Consider the following 12,500-nt stretch of genomic DNA (forward strand, 5'->3'; position numbering starts at 1 on the left):
TGATGACAAGTCGCTTTCTTGGAACCAACAAGAGGGAGACTGCATTTGTCCACAACTAAAGGCAAAAAGAAAAAATTAATTAATAGCAATTTCCTAAAACGAAAACCTTAGAAAACGTAGTAAAATAAATTACGTTGACTGTTAAATGTTTTCTCAAGACGTTATGGCATTGGAGGGGGGAGGGGATGAAGAAAGAGGGGAGGAGGGGGGATTGGAGAACTAAGCAACTATACAGTTTATCCAGAAGCCGACTCCAAGATCAGCAGACTTGACCATGACAATCCGCCCTCCAATTATTTCAACGAAGACCAGCACAAGTAATCACTTCTATTAAGACTCTCAACAGAAAGTTATCCATATTTCACTACCAAAATGAGCCTGGAGCGAAATAAAAAAATAATTAAAGAGTAAACAAAAAGTTGCCGATCTTCCACTACCAAAACTAATGAGCCATGAGCGAAATAATAAAAAAAAAAAGTACGACGTAAGTAATAGAAACAATACTAATGATCCATAAAACAATAGGGCAAGAAAGGGGAGAGAAGCCACCATACAAGAAGAGCTAGAACGAAGCAGCTTCTAGAGGGGCCTTGCGATTAGAGTACCTTTGAGCCTCCGACCAATGACAACATTACTTTAACACTTGTGGAACAATAGTTCGCACGACTAAGGACGACCCTACTTATAGACGGCGGGGTAGGCACTCGATAAGCTCCAACAATATGGTGATTACGCTTAAGCTCGGAAATTGTGGAGCTACTAAGTGGGTGGCGGCTCTTTCGTAGTCAACCCCCCCCCCCCCCCCCCCCCACCCCCCCCCCCCCCCCCCCCCGCCCCCCCCCCCCCCCCCCACCCCCCCCCCCCCAACCCCCCCCCTCTCTCGCCCTCTCTCTCTCTCACTCTCTCTCTCTCTCTCTCTCTCTCTCTCTCATACATACTTCAGTAGTATGCGAAGACATCTATATGTGGAGACTTGAAAAAGACATAATTATCTTATGTTTAAGCTTGATGGAATTATCAGTAGATTTGCATTTTGGGGATATTTTTCAGAATATATGTGTGTGTGTGTGTGTGTGTCAGACCGAGATCTGACCGAAGTAACTCCAGGGGTACCTGAGTCATGTGGGCCACCGCCAACGGGCGTCGCAGACACCTCTGATAAGGGAGGAGGCAGCAGTAAACAGATAGACGGAAAGTGAATGGCAGTTCTTTAATTTCATCCTCTCGCATACCCATATGTAGGATCCCACAATAAGCTGTAGGTCCCGTTGCTAGGTAACCAATTGGTTTCTAGCCACGTAAAAATATCTAAGCCCTAGGAGAGCTGTTAAGCAGCTCAGTGGTCTGGTAAAACTAAGATGTCCTTAACTTTATCTAGCGTGTGCTTTGCTTGCCTGAAACCTTTCCTATCGTCTAAACCTAAACAATGCGCAGCTACTGTTCTATATTTGCTACTTAGCTTCTGAGTACGAACTTTTCTAGACTCTTCTAAACGGATATCTAAACCTCTACCAATTTCTCCCATGTAAGGCTGATTGCAGTCCGCGCGAAACAGACTTGTACATCATCTCATCAATTACCCGAAAAGACGTAAACAACGGATAGTCTTTTTCTTGTCAAGTTTCAATTAACCTTCGGAACAAATCCACCTACAGTCGCCTCCCTTTCGCAGAAGGTATCAACTGACAAAGTCACTATCTCTTCTCTTCATACATTTTTTTTTTTACTGACAGAAAGTGAAACGTTCTGAGAGGAGATAAAAAATAAAAAGACGCGAAGGAAAAGGGGAGAACGGAAATTAAATCTCATATTTTAAAGTTATGGTGACGAAAGAATAGCAATTTTTGTACAAATGTGCCAGACTGGGAACAAATTGAGAGAGAGAGAGAGAGAGAGAGAGAGAGAGAGAGAGAGAGAGAGAGAGAGGGTTGTTCGTATTGGGACGAAATTCATTGCGTCTTGTATCTATATACGCTTTTGATGGCAATCATTAGAATCACCAAGTAGTGACAGCGAGAATTACTAAAGGTAATTGAACTCTATGATGATATTTCTTATAAACAAAAAAAAACTAATAATAATAATAATAATAATAATAATAATAATAATATAATAATAATAATAATAATAATGAGCTTTATTTCAGCTCTAAGCCATATACATGGAATACTCAAATACAACACACACAATCTAGATACATGAGAAAACGTGATAATGATGATAATCGGCAATTTCCGCACAGTTGCTGAAGTAGAAAAAATAGTATTCATAATAATGGTGATGAGAGTATTCATATGGAGAATAATACTTTAAATAGATAAAAAAAATAATTAATTTCCAGCTAGGGACCTACGTCATAAAACGTTTTTTCGCCAATATTTCAAGTGTGAAACGTTTTTTCGCCCATATTTCCAGTGTGAATACTTTGAAACATTTCGATTTCTTACTCATCATCCGATTATTTCAATTTTCTTTTTTTAGTATCTCGTCATAGGATTGCCTTGAAAAGTTCTCAAATAATTTCACTTATCATACGACTATCTTTGAGCAAGATTCCCTTCAAGAAACGCCTCTTTAGTTTTCTGTCAAAGAAAACTATTGAGATGGCTTTTTGTCTGTCCGTCCGCCCTCAGATATTAATTACTATTGAGGCTAGACTGATGTAAATTGGTATATAGATAATCCACCCTCCAATCATCAAATATACCAAATTGCAGCTCTCTAGCCTCTGTAGTTTTTATTCTATTTGAGGTTAAAGTTAACCATGATCGTGCCTCTGGCACCGCTTTAGGTGACAACAAAACAAGCCACAACCGGGCTGTGGCTGAGATTTTTATGGGACTAGGCTGACAGTTTCATACAGCTTTATACGCAGTACAGAAAACTCGTTTCTTCGGCGGTTATTACTTGTTTTCAGTTTGCGTCAATACAGGCCATGAGAAAACTAATGGCCACTCGATACATTTGCCAGTATGTAGGGAGTTCCCATTCGCATATAGCCCCTCAAACTCTAATCCAATAATTCCTGAGCCATACCCCACCCCTCCATAAAATTCCACCCAAATCCACCCGTAACTTCTTGATATATCTTGCAGAGATCCAGACACGGTTGGATAAACAGCCCCCAACTCCGTCAACGCACTCAAAACAGAACATATAGACCAAGAGAAAAAGATGTGGCTTTCAAAATGTCTAGAAAAAGAGTAATTACTACGACTATCTAAATTTGTCTACCCCTTAAACGCTATTCCAGAGAGCAATCAATCAATCTATTCATTCCAAATCGATGAGACAAACACACAAGCTGACTGTGACGAGTTCGTTTCGCTCAAAAGTTCATTTACAGAGCTTTCGAGCAACGTCAATAACAATCTGCACATTTTTCTTAATCCCTTCAAAAGATTCTTGACGCCATCAAGGAATAACAGCAGTAGACTTTTTTTTGCTCGCTCTCTCTCTCTCTCTCTCTCTCTCTCTCTCTCTCTCTCTCTCTCGTCTCTCTTCCTTCTTCTCCTCCTTCCTCTCCTCTCTCTCTCTCTCTCTGACTTTAAAGAGATCCTTCATTTAATTCAGAGAAAGCAAGGAACGATTTTCATCAAGCACTCTCTCTCTCTCTCTCTCTCTCTCTCTCTCTCTTGTAAGAAATCCTTGATTCGTTCCGGAACCAGGAAGGAGCGTTTTTCATTGATCTCTCTCTCTCTCTCTCTCTCTCTCTCTCTCTCTCTCTCTCTCTCTCTCTCTCTCTTGCTTTTAAGAGAACTTTAATTCGATCCCAAGCGAGGAAGGAGCGACTTGGGTATGCTCTCTTAAACCCAAAGTGTCTCTGTCGATCTAAAGCACTGAATTACAAACCAGCTGGTTATTTGACTGATGCTAAGTCATAACCAGGAATAAAGAGATAATAAGTTACTGACATATTTGTTGAACAGACGTGCCAAACACTGTATCCACGAAGAAAAAGAGAGAGAGAGAGAGAGAGAGAGAGAGAGAGAGAGAGAGAGAAGAACTCAATAAAAAAACGTGTATACTTACCACAATATACTAATTAAAAACGTGGGAGCCTCGACAAGATAATCCAGGGGTGGGACCATTTTTCAGATTCTCTCTCTCTCTCTCTCTCTCTCTCTCTCTCTCTCTCTCTCTCTCTCTCTCTCTCTCTCCATAGCACAAACGTGGTCTACAATTCAGAAACCGATCGACTACTGATCCATAATCTACAATTACAAAACATGAAGGGTGTTTATCAAAAGTGAAAAAAAAGAAAAAAAAATTGCTACTCGTGGAAATGGACACCAATTTACATATTGTAGAATTAGCGGACATGACATGCATGACAATGAAACATGGATCCCCATCCCCTCTAAATTATATATATATAAAAAAAACTTACGCTTCAAAACCAATTACATCATTATCAATTAAGTTCAAAATGTTCCCGTATGAATCATTTATCACTTATGCAAACGAACGGCGCTTTCCCACCATAAAAATGACCAAAGCAAATATTTGCCTGTTGTAAATACATGTAACCCTTTTCTACAGCGAGAATACAAGACGCGGAGACTTGATGAAACAAAGTCTGTATGAATACAAACGTGTGTGTGCGGCGAGCTATACGGATAACCCGTGGCCATTTTATTTCCTAATAAATACAGTAGTGTATAATGAATGGCTAATTAACTGTAATTTGCACACAGACTCATAACAAAATTCAAAAAAACCTACTTCACATGAAGCGTTTAGTCGGAGCAAATGCATTTACTGTCTAAGTGGAATTAATCTATAAAATAAAAAAAAGTTGAGCATCAATCTTAACAATATCAGACTGAAAATAAAATCTCTATCGGCAGCCCAACGGAATTATTGCTTGACATTTCCAACACCGAGAGGATGTTTCAGTCAGTGTTCGCTTCTAAAAAAGCTACATGAAATCAATACCTTCGAATCAGAAGGATGAACTTCACAAATAAAGAAAACGTTAGATATAAAATCTGTATGTATATATATATATATATATATATATATATATATATATATATATATATATATATGTATATATATATAATCTTATGTATGGAATTCCGTATTTGGAAATGTAGGTAATATTTCTATTCATTTTTACTGGGTGTTTTTAAAACTCTAAGCAAAGATACTACAGTATCAAAAAGAACCACAAAAAAACCAAATAGAAATATGCCTACATATCCAAATACATATATGCATACATACGATATATATATATATATATATATATATATATATATATATATATATATATGTGTGTACACACACACACACACTTACTATATGTTATACAATTCATAATTAATAATCTTATTTGAAATTCCTGTCTACCACTATTCACAACAGAAAACTGCACTGCCTTTTCATCCCGTTGCCTTGAAACTACCTTCCTCTTATAAAAGAAGAAAGCTATCTTAATCCTCCTCTCCCTTCCCCTCTCCCTTTAACTCGTGGTGGGAGCCGCAAGGTCCAAGGTCTTCTCCACCTTGACTTTCGAGTCGTGGATCAAGTTCCTCGCTTCAGGAGACACTCGACACTCTTTCCTTTCGCTAATTCATTTCAACTGAAATGTATACGAATTTTATTATTCTTATTTATTATCCCTTAAAATATACTGAAAGTTATTGGTTACAAGTAATGGGCATAATTCTTTGCTTCATTTTCACTCTTCTTTGCCCTTAATGGGTAAAAGATTCTTTTCTGTAATAGGCTTACAATGCAAGTTCATGGCCTGAACTGTCGTTTCGTAATGTGGGCACATCATGGGTCGAAGATTCCCTGTTCAGATCCTTCGAATTTTTATATATAATATAAACACCAACTCAAGGCTCTCTCTCTCTCTCTCTCTCTCTCTCTCTCTCTCTCTCTCTCTCTCTCTCTCTCTCCGCGCTGCTGCCAACGCGGGGCCAGAGGAATTCATTTCTAGATTAGAAATTTATTTCTCGATATAATGTGGTTCGGATCCCACAATAAGCTGTGGGTCCCGTTGCCAAGTGACCAACTGGTTCCTATCCACATAAAAACATAAAAATAAAAATTAAAAAATAAAAAAAACATAATCCTTCGGCCTAGCCTTAGGAGTGCTTTTAATAGTCAGCTCAGTGATCTGGTTAAACTAAGGTATAATTTCTCTCTCTCTCTCTCTCTCTCTCTCTCTCTCTCTCTCTCTCTCTCTCCAATGACTCACATTCGCCTAATAGTACCTTTAAAAAAAAACTTCTTAATTTCCTTCAATTTTCCTCTCCCATACAATTTCCAATTTATTTTTCAAGTATCAGGCACACTGAGTAGAACAAAGTAAAATATCACTCTCACTCTCAATGAGCGATATTTTAAATGCTTTCAATCCATTCGCTGTAAAATTACAAAAGCATTCCAGGCAATGCTTCTGATGATGATACTCATTAATTTAACTATACGGTAATACTTCTTCAAGAGCCATTCCTGTTGTCACTGACGCCGTAAGAAAGAAAACACACGCAAATAGATGATGCACACCTCACACTCTCTTACAGAAACAGTATCCTGTTATATATATATATATATATATATATATATATATATATATATATATATATACATATATATATATATATATATATATATATATATATATATATATATACTTCACGTATATATATATATGTGTATGTGTGTGTGTGTGTGTATTATAAGATACTGTTTCTGTAAGATAGTTGTGAGATCTGCATCAATTTACAAATAGACGATGCAGACCTCACAACTTTCTTACAGAAACAGTACCCAAATTTATATATATATATATATATATATATATATATATATATATATATATATATATATATATATATATATATATATGTATATATATATGTGTATGTGTGTATATATATATATATATATATATATATATATATATATATATATATATATATAATGATGAACCTAAGTGTAGATAGTAAACCGGTTACACCGATCACCACCGACTCGTAATCGCCTTGTAAATTATGTTTGTCGAACCTTATTATTAGAACAAGGACAATCAATACCTTGGATAATGCACTGGTCCCTTTGATAATGGTCCCTCCCACCCTCCCTCCCCTCCCACCCACTTAAAGGATACGAAATAGTGGGTAGGGAATAAAGGGGATTAGCTAAGGAGTAAAGCGAAGTATGGGGGGGAATGAGATAGGGGAGGGGGGGGGAGTGAAGGAGGAGTGGTGGGTGGACAATGGAGATAACGCTCTAATCCAGCAGCAAACGATACAAGAGTAGCTGGCTGTAATTACCTAAGCGAGACACAACGCTTGATTGTTCCTTGCATTTCCAATGAGGTCTGGCTTTCGGGGGGCTGGAAGGTTCTTGGGGAGGGGGGTGGGTTAGTTTAGCAAATTTGGAGGGATCTGGGAGCAAAGGGGGCAGGGGGCCAGTAAGGAGGAGAGGGAAGGTGGGTCGGGAAGGACCGTGAGAGGGAGGGGAAAAAAGGGGTGTGAGGGGGAAGTGAGGGAAGTCAGACAGACCGGACAGGGTCAGATAGGTAGAGGGTGGGGGTGGCGAGTCAGCTAGGAGAGGGGAAGGAAGGTGGTTTGCAGGATGGGTTGAGGGGGGGGGTGGCGGTTTAGGCGGGGAGGACGGTCGACGGTGAGAAGAGTGAGTGGAAAGCAAGTGGAGCCAAAGATGGTCATGAGGGGAGATACTCAATGAATCTACTACCAATATTACTACTATACTACTATACTGGAAGGTTGGTAGCGTTTGGCGGAGATCTGAGCATTGGTGGGTCTGCAGTTAAATGCACAGTAATTTCGAAAAACAAACAGTAGTACTGCAGTTAAAATGAGCGTGGCCAATCCCTAGGGCCTAAGTTGATGGTTCGACAAGTATTGATATAAAACCAGCGACTCACTTCCAAGAACAACCAGTAAAAAGGCAATACTTGATTGGCATCGACGAATTCTTCACAAAGGATATAATGCCACAAACGAATACTTGGTGAAAAAAGTCAGTTTTAATTTGTTTTGCTTTTTTCTCACACAGTGATTGATTCGTCAATTTCTCAATTTTTCAAGGCGGTCATGTTGACTCGATTAAATCTAGTGTGCTTCGAGCTCACTTATTTAAAAGCAATCGAGACCGGCGACTGAAAAAAGAGAAACGGCTTCGAAGAACTTAAGACTCCGGGAAGTCCAACTGAATGAAGCACTAAACGCCCAAGTACGCTACTAACCGGATGGTTTTCCTGACGGATGACTCATTTTTACGCTTTTTCATTTTTAAATTTTAATTTTGAAATTAAACTAAAGTCTAAAAAGAACGGATCAATTCAGCATTAAACAAATACCAAGGCCTACAAGAGACAAAATACTCACGACTAACTGACTGATAAATATGTACATAACAAAATAATTTGCCATATATATATATATATATATTATATATATATATATATATATATGATATGTGTGTGTGTATGTATGTATACATTGCATATATATACATATATACACATAAGGGCCGGAGCTGGAGCTCAAAGAAGATATACAGGAAGGAAGTAGTAGGGGAAAGGCATCCTCATCCTTTAACAGTTTATTTCAATGCCGACGTTTCGCAACGAATTCCAAGTAGCATTTTCAAGGCTAAAACTATATAAAATAATGCGAACATTTATTACATTTTTAAATTAATTTCGGCATTAATGTTCGCTAATTTTATATAGTTTTATCCTTGAAAATGCGACTTGGAATTTGTAGCGAAACGTCGGCATTGAAATAAACTGTTAAAGGATGAGGATGCCCTTCCCTATTACTTCCTTCATGATATATATATATATATATATATATATATATATATATATATATATATATATATATATATATATATATAAAACAGTCGAGGATAAACAAACATGTTAAGGCAAAAGTTCATAACAACAATTCACAGGTTGCTAATTTTAGGCAACCAATGCATTGATGGTGGTTTACGCAACACTAACATAAGAGCTAACTTTAACATCCTTCTTTGTCAAATTCACCGCAACAACAAGCAATATCAACAACTTCAAGGCGATGGAAGCCATGTCTGTTATGATGGGAGCTATCGATCACGCCAGATACCGCGATGTATAAATAATAGATAAGCCATTCTCATCCCGAGCATTAATTCATTTCTCGCCAAAACTCCTTCCCTGAGAGAGAGAGAGAGAGAGAGAGAGAGAGAGAGAGAGAGAGAGAGAGAGAGAGACAGGAATCGAAAAAGAATGGTTCAGATATTGGCATGCTTCAATTCTGGAAGGTCATTGTTGCCACATCTCTTCGAAATACTTTTTCCTCGTCTATTCCTAACAAGTAATACTGCCAGGTTTTGCAATGAACTCTCGGTCAGCGAACAATAGCCATTGTTCTTCTTGGCATATGTTGTTTCTTACTCGCTCAAAAGTTCAACGCTACTGCGAAAATTAAAGTCACACATACATGAGCGTAACAGAGACTTCTGCAAACAAAGGAAAACTGAGCTAGACTTACAATTCAAAGTTAACAGCATCAATCAGAAACATTCAAATCCCTCACCGACGTTGGTGCAACTGTGAAAAGAGACAAGGTAACAATTGGGAGTTCTAAGGCGTAACTGAGATCTGGTGAAGAACCCTTCGAGATTTGGTATGAAAATGGTAAGACATTTAAAGCATTCGGGGCTCTAAGAATCATTCAGGTTGCGCGAGGTACCTTTGAAAAGGATGAACAATGAAACGAATGGCAATACCTGAGAGCCTAAGTCACTTTACAGTCATTTATTTCAATTGGTTAGTTGTGGCTGTGTTGAAGGACCTCTGGACTTTGCGCAAACCACAGGGACCATCATTTCATTATTCAAGCGCTTGAATTGCTTGGCTGAAGCTATGTCATTTCTTCTTTCTTGTTAGTAAAGAAAAGATAAAAATACCCGTTTTCATAAGATCCAGGGAGCTGCTTTTACGAGCAATGTCTTGCTTTCATTTTCTCTCTATTGATAATATCAAGGTTCATTTTCCAGATGAATTGTTACTATCACCCATGAAGACATCATCGTCACCGTTTCTGTATACTACATACAAAAAACCTTTAAAATTTGTTTTTTTAGGATAATACATAAAACACCAAATTGCATGGCTCGGAATGCGCTATGTGCCACTTTTTTGGACTCACGCAAAACGTATTACGAAGGCAGTGCTACGGAGGGTACAGAATAGGAGCTATAATCCGGCTTTGTTTAGTATGTATTGCGCCTCTATTAGAAAGGACCTTCAATCCTTCCTTTATTCCTCTTGCTCATATTCAATCTGAGATCGTCCCGCTAATTGGCAGCCGTAAGCCTGCGTCGGTGAACTGCAACGTCTGTTGGAATTCATTCTCCCAGGAATACGTCACTGCTGACAGGCGAGGAATCTGGAGTTTCCAGACTAAAGAATATGTTTCGGCCGAAACTTACAGGATTTAGGTTCCTTCCATAAGCAATAGGTATCATCAGCTGTTGGAATTAGAATACAAAATTAACGACAAAGGCTAAGCGCTCAGACCTGTGGGGTCACTCAGCGCTGAAAATACTGCAAAATTGTTAGGAGAGGGTGGGAAGTAAGATGGAAGAGGGGCCCAAGGGAACCTGCAAAGAACCTTAAGGAATGCGAGTCTTCTCAATACCAGCAGATTCTGGTTTCCGTTTACTGATGGGAGGGCTTGTAAGAAATAGGCCGGGAGCGTTGATTGATTGACTGTGTCTATTAAATCTGGCGTCACAACATCTAGCCAGGAACGAGCAAACGTGGGCATAGAAAAGGAGGGAGAATTCATAAAAAAAAAAAAAAAAAAAAAAAAAATTAGAGAGAGTGAGAGACAGACAGAAGGCATTAAAACTTAACCGTGACTTGTGCTCAATCTAGAAGTCGCCCGGAAGAGTGCTTACTGACTGTATGGAACGATCTCTTGCCAGCGAATACTTCTTTCTTTTCCAATCGATCAAAAAATGTGCAGAGAGAACTTTTACTTCGGCCCTGGTGGCGCATTTAATTGCTCAGCGTCGGCATAATTAAGTAACAACAACGCCCGTGTTCTCAAAACTCGCACCTCGCCGAAATGGCGTCCATGTTTCACCGGGAATCGCTCATTTTTCGCGCCAAAAAGCGCCAAGTTTTTTCCGCCGACGCATAAACATTTCGCGCCACAGACTGGCCGGGAAAAAAAAGGAAAAAAAGAGAGGAAAAAGTAGCCAACGAGTCGAGTTTTCCCATTTGCCCGATTTTCTCGCATTTCGGGATTTATTCTGACGCGAATCGGGTCAATTAAGTTCATTTCTGCGCCGTGATCATTTTATCTCCGGTACAAATGGCCCCGGGGTCTGATTTTTGTCGCTCCTCTACAGTTAAACGACCGCTGGCTCTCTTGACCGCCGTCGCCTGAGAAGAGAGGCACTGCGCGTCCAGAGTGAAGGCTCTGCCTATTCTTCCAAGTGTCACGGAATGGCAAAACAACCTCAATCATTAGAGAGATACATAAAATTACTCTCAATGCGCTGCTCACATCCCTAATGAAGCCAAAAAAGGCCACTGAGTAACTTAGCGAGCATCCATAAAACAGGACCTGGCGCTGGGACCTATGAGGTCATTCAGCGCTGAAACGGAAACTGACAGTGCTACTGATGTAACAGGAAAAAATCCTCGCAGTGCAATCTGAAACAACTGTTAGGAGAGAGGGGGTGGGGGAGGAAGTCAGATGGCAGAAAGAGGATATGAAAGAGAATATGAACGGAGGTACAGCAAAAGGAATAGATGAGATTGCAGCTAGGGGCCTTAAGAGACGCTGCTAAGACCCTTAAGTAATGCCTACAGTGCACCACGTGAGGTGCACTGACGGCATGACTCCCCCACGGGGGGCACCCGTGGAATAAAATGCCTCGGTGTCAGAGAGAAAACCAGACGGAAAAGCCCAGTGCAGAAGGCACAGCAAAGATGAACCTACAAACAGGTCATTACAAACATCAAAACTTTCTGAAAACTAATGTTGCGACGTTCAGCTTCCACCTTCCGTAATGAGTATCTCTTGGACCCTGCAAAGTGGTCCAAGTCCTTAAATACTTCGCAGCGAACTTTCCCGCGACGAAGAATCCGAGTTTGCTTTAAAGCGAACATTGCCACACTCTCGGTGCTAACTTGCCACGATTTTTCCGCGAACTAAAACATAAAACGTTCTACGGGACACCAGCCTCAAGTTATAAGTGCACAAACTTAATTAATGGACGAGTACAGCCAATAAATTCTAACGGTGCGAGATAATTCAGCGATACATACATACATACATACATATATAAAATATATATACATACACACACACATTATATATATATATATATATATGTATGTATGTATGTATGTATGTATGTATGTATGTCGTATGTATGATGTATGTATGTGTTGTATGTATGTGTGTGTATATATATATATATATATATATATATATATATATATATAT

The 12,500-nt window shown here is 39.2% G+C and overlaps 1 protein-coding gene across 6 annotated transcripts in view; it reads left to right on the forward strand.

Annotated features, from left to right (window-relative positions):
- LOC135200329 (neurotrimin-like) overlaps positions 1 to 12,500 on the forward strand; it is a 482,527-nt gene that overhangs the window by 277,124 nt on the left and 192,903 nt on the right. The gene's annotated exons all lie outside the window — the stretch shown is intronic.

The sequence above is a fragment of the Macrobrachium nipponense genome, chromosome 26 (assembly GCF_015104395.2).
Source record: "Macrobrachium nipponense isolate FS-2020 chromosome 26, ASM1510439v2, whole genome shotgun sequence".
In the NCBI taxonomy this organism is placed as follows: Eukaryota; Metazoa; Arthropoda; class Malacostraca; order Decapoda; family Palaemonidae; genus Macrobrachium; species Macrobrachium nipponense.